We start from the raw sequence: 8728 nt of genomic DNA on the forward strand, positions 1-8728 counted from the left end.
CACTCATTTCCTATCACCTAAGCCTGCTTTCAGGCTGTAACCGAAGGCTTGTGGTGGAGCCCACATTAAGACCTGAAAAGCCAAACCTATTTATTCTCTGTCCCTTTATGGGTTCTAGCCTTTTCAGCAGGTCCAGCGGCAGCCGGGTGCCAGGCTCCAGACTAGCAGCTGCTCCGACCTCAGACTTGGTTGTGCAAAGGGAGGACATCTCAGGCAGATTGCTCCTTAGACCCGGGTGGGGCTCAGGAATGCGCTGGCCTTGGAAGCAGTGTCTTTCTGGGAGATTGCTTTAGTCAGGTCACATCTGCATCTGACAGATGTGGAGCCAGAGACCAGGAAAGGTGACGGGGCGTTGCTTGGCATGGACCAGTGGGAGCACTGGGTTCGCCCCCTCCTGTGACCTTGGGTGAGGGGCTTTCTCTTCCCGAGCCTCAGTTTCCCCGAAGCCTGAAGGACGGACTTCGCTACCTCGCAGCCCAATCACCTGTCTTTATTGGGAACATTCTTAAGTGCTGCTTCTTGGTAACCCTCGATAATTTAGCAGTCACGGTCCTAACCAGCGGGAGGAGGGAGGAAGGGTGCAGCTTCGTGTAGCGTGTCCTGAGCCGGCGTCAAGCACAGGAGGGTCTTCAGCTCTCTGGTCATTACTGGTCCTCCAGGCTGCCTGGCGCGGGTGCCGGCTCCACCATTCTCTACTTAGATGCTCTCCTAATGTTCCCGAATCCAAGTTCGGTCCGCTTGCTGCACTACAGGCCAATAAATCAGGACGAGGTGTTGAGGCAAAGGAATAGCAACTTTATTTGGAAAAGCCGGGCGTCTGAGAAGATGGCGGACTAATGTCCTAGAGTACCGTCTTTTTTAAAAAATAAATAAATTTATTTATTTATTTAATTTTTGGCTGCGTTGGGTCTTCGTTGCTGCGCGCAGGCTTTCTCTAGTTGCGGCGAGCGGGGGCTGCTCTTCGTTGTGGCGCGCGGGCTTTTCACTGCGGTGGCTTCTCTTGTTGCAGAGCACGGGCTCTAGGCGCGTGGGCTTCAGTAGTTGTGGTGCGCGGTCTCAGTAGTTGTGGCACACGGGCTCAGTAGTTGTGACTCGCGGGCTCTAGAGCGCAGCCTCAGTAATTGGGGCGCACAGGATTAGTTGCTCCGCTGCATGTGGGAACTTCCTGGAGGGCTTGAACCCACGTGCCCTGCATTGGCAGGTGGAGTCTTAACCACCGCACCACCAGGGAAGTCCCCTAGAGTACCATCTTATCAGGGTCTGGATGCCAGTTTCTTTTATAGAACAGAGACAGGGAGGAAGTAAAGCAAAAAGGCTTTTTTTTTTTTTTGCCTGTCTTGCAAAATATCTCCTGGCTTGGCCAGCCTCCGGGAGGGGGTGTGTTAATTTCTTTTCTGCAGCCATTCACAGGTGGGCAGGGTCAGAATGTCTTCCTGTGAGGTGAACAAAGGCACTTTAGTTTAACATTCAGGCAGAGGAGCAGGGTTCCCCGAGGCAGGCCATTAAGTATGCTTGCAGCTCTAGGCAGTATCCTTTTAGTGATTATAGTAACAAAAGCAACTAAAAAGCAAAGATTAAAGTAAAAGAAACAGAGCCAACATGGCCTCAGATCCTGTTCTTCCCTGTTTCACTAATGGTGAACCTTTCCACATCCCAATTCCAGGGTGGCAGGGGATGTTTTGTGGTGGCTCCTTCCTGCATCAGTGGCAGGGTGATCCTGAGGGGCTTTTCCATGAATTCCCCATCCCGCCCCATTCTCTAGAGCAGGGCCCATACCCAGGGCCAAATCCCACCCCTGTTTTGCAAATAAGGATTTCTTGGCACCGGGCCAGGCTCACTCATTTCCTATCACCTAAGCCTGCTTTCAGGCTGTAACCGAAGGCTTGTGGTGGAGCCCACATTAAGACCTGAAAAGCCAAACCTATTTATTCTCTGTCCCTTTATGGAAAGCATCTGCTGCCCCTGCTCTAGAATCACCTGTACGTCTTGCTTCCACTGTCTGGGCTGTTGCAGGGACCCAGCAGGGAGTAGTCCTGTCCCTGAACTCTACACCCACCCCCACCCCAGGACCTCTGCATTCCTGGAATTCACCATTTATGTTTATGGCCTGTTGTAGCTTAACCCTCAGGGCGAGAGGGTGACCTGCCCCCAGAATCTGCAGCCACCAGAAGTGGCTGTGGGATGCTTCAGCAAGCTGCATACCTAGAGCAGGCCAGGCTCACGTGCTCTTCTGGCTGGCCCTGTCCCCAGGCCGACCTTTACACCTTCTCTCTGCCTAGTCCCTCCTCCTCCAAGAGTCAGCTGAGGAGCCTCCACCTCCAGGAAGCCTTCCTAGACTTCACCTCCCTCTTCTTCCCCTTCCTTTGGCGCTGCACAGGTCGTGCTACACCATCCCAGTCTGTTTCCAAGTCTGTAACCCCAACTTGTCTGAGCCCCCTTGTGGGTGGGGGCTTGAAGTCAGAACTGGGGGGATGGAGCCAAGATGGGCGGTGGCAGGGGTAGCTCTGAACCCCAAAGAGCAGAGCAGTCACAAGGCAGAGTGGGGGGACCCACCGAGAGGCTGGACCACGTGCCAGGGAGGCTGTCCAGAGGATCCCAGCTGGGCCTGGGCGTTGGGCTAGGTCACCTTTCCTGGCCCAAGACTGTGCTGATACAGCCACTCAGAGTCCCAGGGGACTGAAAATGCTCTAAGATGACATGACAAAATGAGAAATTGCTTTTTGTCTTTGTAGGACCACAGCTGTTGCTATTGGCTCCATGAGTTAAAAAATAAACAGAGGACGGAAGGCAGGGCACCCCACAGCCCCTGTCCCCCGGCTCTGGATGGCAGCCCAGGGCCAGCGTCTGTGGTCTAGGAAATCAGGCGGGAGCCGTCCTGGGGGCTCATTGGGAACCTCCGTCCGCAATGGCAGAGCAGAGTCCGGGCGGGCTGAAGGCGGGAGGGGGCCGCCTCAGACCCGCAGGGATGTTTAAAGAGAAGCTGCAGCTGGGTTGCTGGTGGGTGGCCACAGGTTTTCCCACAGGAAGTTCCTGAGAGCTCTTCCTCTGGCCGTGTGCCTCATGTCTTAGAGTGTCGGGGGTTCGCTTTGGCCCCGGGCAGCCACGGTGTCTGCCTGGGGGCTGTGTGACCCGACCCGGGGCAGGGCCTGCCTCTCCTAAGCCCGTTTGCTACTCAGTCCAGTGGGCTGGTGGTAATACGCTGGAACGGCTACCATCCATGGATCCAGCCTCTTTTTGGCAAGTGATAATTGGAATTTATTACAACCCTGCAGGGATCAGAGCTGCTGACCTGGGAGGGCACTTAGAGATCTCTAAGCCCAAGGTGACCATTTAAAAGGGAGGAAGCGAGGCCCAGGGGGTGACAGGCTCTCTCAGGGGCACCCAAAGCCTGGGCTGGCTGGGGTTGGAACCAGCCTCTTGCACGCAGGGCTGTATAGGGCTGTCCTGTGGTGCAACTTCCAGGAGGGACCCCTTATTTGGAAAGCCCCTCCCCACCCGAAAGGCTCGCATTCTTCCTCTGGAAGGCTATTAGGGTGCACTTGTAGAGTTGGGGTACACTCTGTGAAGCTGGGGTACAATATGCAGAGTTGAGGTGCTCTGTGCAGAGCTGAAGGATGCCGGGCACAGGGAGAGAGGCTCTTGGAAATCCCCCCGGCCTTGGGCCAGGAATGCAGCTACAGAGACAAACAGGATACGGGGTCTCGGGCCGCAGCGGGGCACGATGGCTAGGGGAGGAAACGCGTCCAGACCCTTTTATGGATGTGGAGCCCGTCTGGGGCCTCTTTCAACACAGTTTCCAGAAAAACAAAGGGAACAGAAGCGAGCAGCTCGTGTTCCGCACAATGTGGGGTCCTGGAGAGCCGGCTGGAGAACTGGGGGGCCCCAGTCCACAGACAGAGGCCAGGCTTGGGGAGGCCACACCTCCCTGGGGGGGAGGGGGAGCTGCAGGTGGGAGAGGCTGCCTGGCCCCCTGGGACCCAGGGGGTGGCGTGGAATCCTCCCCCGTTTCTTGGCCTGTGGTCTTGGGGGACTGTGAAAATGGCCACCTTGAGCCTCCGGCTCCTGCCTTGTGGTCCCCGAGCATGGGGGTGGCGTGTGGGGTGCGGCCCAGCTGGGCTGGGGGTGTGGGCAGCCCGAGCTCGGGGCCTGGCCTTTCTGGGGCCCCCAGAGGGAGTGGCGTGCCTGCCCTGGACCTCAGTGGCCAGAGCTGCTCCGTGAGGGGCTTGAGCCTCATGCTGGCCCTCGGCGGGGACCTTGCTGGTGTGAGCTGGCCACGTGCCCACCACGTCTCCAGCTGCCCCCTCACGCCTGGGCTCTGGCCCACTGGGGAGGGGAGGGAGTTTGCGACGTTGGGGTGACTGCATTAGTGCTGGGAGTTGGTCTGAGAAAGGACGGACAGGGCGGGAGGGGCTCATCCAGAAATAGCTCGGCCCTGAGTGGTTCTCACTCCGGGTGACATTGCCCCCAGGAGACAAGTGTCTAGAGATGTGAGTGGTTGTCACAGCTGGGGTCGGCTTCAGCTGGTAGAGGCCAGGGAGGCTGCTAAAATCCCACAGCGTACATGGCAACCCCCTCCCCGGGACAGAGAGCAATCACCCCAGATGTCAGCAGTGCCGCAGTTAGAAACCGAGCCCAGGGGCTTCAGTGTCTGTCAGACCTGGTTCTGGGCTCACCTTCTAGTTGTCACTGGCCTTGGGCATGCCCCATCATGTCCCAGGCCTCAGTTTCCCTGTCTGTAAAATGGGCACATTACCACTGCACTCAGAGATGTTCCCGGTCATGAAGCCAGGCCATGCGTGAAAGCACAGGACGGAGAAGGTGGCCCTCTGTTCTTGATTCCCGGGTCTGGGCTGGGGCCAGCAACCAGAGCCACACCCCTGCCTCCGCGAGGGCCTGAGAGCAGACGGGAGGCTAGGGCCAGGGGCCGACCCGTGTTCAGTTTCTGCTTCTTGTCTGAGACCCAGGAGACCCAGTTCTGGCTCCCCAGGCAGGGCGCCTGAGATCCCCTGCTGTCAAACCCGGGTCGGGCCTGGAGCCCAGTGGAAAGGCAAAGAGGGAAGGAGAGCAGACGCCCAGCTGTCCCCTGTGCGCGTTCCCATTGACTGGGCCAACGGGCCGGGGCAGCACCGGGGCAGACGGAAGGAGCTGCACGTATGTGCATGCGCGTGCGTGTGCACTTGTGTGTGTAGGTGTGCACAGGTGTGTATGTCTGCACACGTATGTCTTGCGTGTGCACAGGTGTGTATGTCTGCACACGTATGTCTTGCGTGTGCACATGTGCACACGTGTGTGTGCGGTAAGTGGAAGAGGAAGAGAGAGCAGAGCTGAGGTCGGCAGGGCAGCTGTCACACTTCCCCAATCCTGGCAGCTGAGGTGGGGTGGCCTCCACATCTGAGCCTGGGTGCCGGGCCGTGGGCAGGCGGGGCAGGGCCTGGAGCTGGTCCAGGACGGAGCTAATGATCAACCAGCCCTCGGGGGGCGGTGCAGCAGCCTGGGGCCTGCCTCTCTCTGGAGGCACGGGTGCAGGGAGGAAGTGGGGCAGGAAGAAGGGGCGGTGGCGGCCACTGTGCAGTCAGCTGGGCTGCGGGCGGCGGAGACGGCCTGCGGGGCGAGCCAGCGAGGAGCTGGGAGCGGCCACCTGGTGCCGCGGTCCTGCGGAGCGGGGCGCAGGTACGGGGCGCTGGACGGGAGGGCGAGGACGGCCGAGCAGGCGTCGTCCACAGAGCTGGCTCTTGCCACGGTCGGATCTGAGCCCACTTGCCTTTCGCTTTCTCGGAGACTTTTCTGACCTTTTGGGATCGGGGGGAGCAGGACTGGAGTCTGGGGAGGCCCGAAGGCTGTGGGCGCTGGTTAGCGGACGAGCGGGCAGAGCTCTGGGGGCACCCCGTGCCGCCGGCAGCCCTGGCCCCAGTGATGATGTCAGGTCTGACAGAGCACCGTCACTCCCGTGATCTCGCTTGGCCCCCGCTTCACGCAGGCAGCCAGCCAGCGTGTCCCGAAGGTCTGGCCAGGACGCGGGAACATCGCCAGCAAGCAGGGTTCCGGGTCTAGGGGGCCTCAAGTGGGCCTCCACCCTGGGTTGACGCCACCTCTGGCAGACACCACATGTGTCCCCGCCCGGGTGGCGCTGTAGCTGTGACCCGGCCACTGTGAGGTCACCACCCCTGGGCCTCCTCTCCATCAACAACTGGGACGAGTGACTTGACCAGGGGCCCCAACCGGAAGGTTCTAGGGGAGACCCAGACCCAAGACTTCATAGCAGCAGGTCCTGCCCTGGGCGTGTGGTCCCAGCACATCACTGAGACCCTCCCCCGGCCTGCAGTGGCCACCCCCGCCCCCGCCGGGAGCCCCAAGCCCTGCCCGTGGGAGCTCCCTAGAGGTGACAGACGGCAAAGCCACACTGGCGGGAGCTAGTGGTGCGGGTCCCTGGGGCGTAGCCTCCCATGGGGCGGGGGGCTGGCTACGGGGGGCGGTGCTGTGACTGAGCTTGTGGACAGAGGCGTAGCCATAGAGGGCGTGCTCAGGTTCAGGGTGGGTGTCGAGGGCTGGACTCAGACGCGCCTGGGTTTAAGTCCCACCTGCGCCCCCCCGGCCGGGCTAAGCCAGCGCGGCTGCTCACGGAGCCCTCCTGGCTTCTCTGTGAAATGGGCGCTGTCGCGCCCCGCCAGGCCGTCATGAGGACCAGGCGAGGACACTTAGCGCTGCAGGGTGCTGGCTCCTGACCATGACAGGGCTTCCTGTATCCGGTGTTGAGCCAGCGTCTGGTGCCTGAGGCCACTTCATCCTCCTCCCAAAACGCCCACTTTACAGTAGAGAAATTCAAGGCACGGGGGACCCAGGGCGACTACTGTCCTGGGGCTGCCGTAACAAAGGGCCCCAAACTGGGGGCTGCTGACAACGGAAGTTAATTCTCTTCCAGATCTGGAGGCTGGAGGTCTGAAGCCCGGGTGTGGGAATGGTGCTGCCCTCCCGGGGGTGGGGGTGGGGCTCTGGGGGAGGGTCCTCCGCTCTCAGCTGCTGCAGGCGTCCCTGGGCTCGTGGGGCGCATGGCCCTGGCCTCCGGCTCCACCTTCACACAGCACCCCAGGTGTGTGTGTGTCCCTCCTCTTCTTATACGGACCCCAGGCACGCAGGGACACCTCAGTCCTGTGTGACTTCGTCTTAACCTCACCTGCAGAGACCCTGTTTCCAAATAAGGTCACCTTCTGAGGTCAGTGGTGGACATGAATTTGGGGGTGCACTGGTCACCCCAGTACAGGGGGTGACCAGACAACCCTCAAGAGGTGCTTCTCGGTGAGGTGGACGAGGTCTGCTTGGCCCTCGAGGCATTTGTTCAGTACACGGGTCCAGAGGAAGCTCTGGCCAGACCTCCCCGGACCACCTCCTCCCTTTGTCCACCCCACTTTTATTCAACGCAGCTGTAACCCCAGAGCACCGTCCTTTAATCCACTGACCTCCTCGTAGCTGGTGTTTTCACCCTCATTCTCTGGTGGGTAAACTGAGGCATGGGGCGGCCTCCCAGCCCACTGACCCCAGGTCTCGGTGTTCTGGTGCCAAACTCCCGTCCCCTGGGTTTGGGTGCCGGCTGGGACCTGGGGCCTGTCGCTGACTCATCAGGTGGCCCGACAGTGGGCAGAGCAAAAAGTCAGAGGCCATAGGGAAGGAGGGTCCCTCAGTCTGCGCGGGGCCGCCCGTGGGAGCTCTGGACGCCCGCCGGGCTGCGGGCTGGGCGGCCCCTCCCGCAGTCGGAGCCGGAGCCGGCAGCCTGTTGGGCTGAGCAAGGCTATTTTAGGACCCCGCGGGGAGGGACCCTCCCAGGGAGACAGAGCCCACCTCCTCACGCGGGCTGTGACGAGGATCCCCACGCTACGGCTGTCCCGGGCCGCCCTGCCTGATGGGCAGGCCCCTCACCCAGCGAGTGGGAAGTCCCCTGAGCCCCGAAGCCTTCCGTTTTCTCAGGAAACAGGCCCTGAGCTGCTGGGGGCAGGCCCGTGGGGCAGGGACGCAGGCGCTGAGGGGCGGAGGCGGGGAAGAGAGTCAGACGCCCTGGGTGTGGGCTGTGCAAGACGCCTGGCTGTAGAGAGGGGGGACGAGGACCCCGGCTGGGGGTTCTGGAGACCCCACAAACGGGACCTGTGCAGGGCAACGGGTCCAAGTGCCCTACCGAGATGCGTCAGAGGAGCAGAATAGCAGCCTGCCCTCCAAGCCGCGTGCTCCCCGGTCCTGGCACCCCCCTGTGACCAGGCCACGGTGCCCTCGGTGACAGGTGTGGGGCTCGCTGTTTTCAGAGTAAAGAGAGGAAGGAAACGGACGATGGCTTGGCTGGGGGCCGAGGAGGGCCAGACAGATGGAGCGGCACCCTGAAAGATGCCAGGAGGTCCTCGTGCGTGACAAGGGTGGGGACGGCCCCCGGGGACCGGGGAACGGGGAGTACAAGGCACCAGGGCTTGAAATGACATTGGCCATTTAACAAAGGTTGCTGGAGAAGTCTGCAGCGGTGCTGCACTCCTGGAACCTGCCGGTCCATGCTGCTTCTTCTTCTGGCGAGGGACCACCCTCCGGCCTCCTCCCTCCTCCCTGGGGGCGAGGGGCTGCCTAGAAGGGTATCAGGGTGGGCATGGACAGGGTGTGTGGGGGGGATGTGAGTGGGTGTTAAGGTGAGAGTATATGTGTGTGTGTGTGTGTGTGTGTGTGTGTATGTGTGTGTGTGTGTGTGTGTGCGTGTGCG

Source organism: Physeter macrocephalus, chromosome 7, assembly GCF_002837175.3.
Source record: "Physeter macrocephalus isolate SW-GA chromosome 7, ASM283717v5, whole genome shotgun sequence".
Classification (NCBI taxonomy): Eukaryota; Metazoa; Chordata; class Mammalia; order Artiodactyla; family Physeteridae; genus Physeter; species Physeter macrocephalus.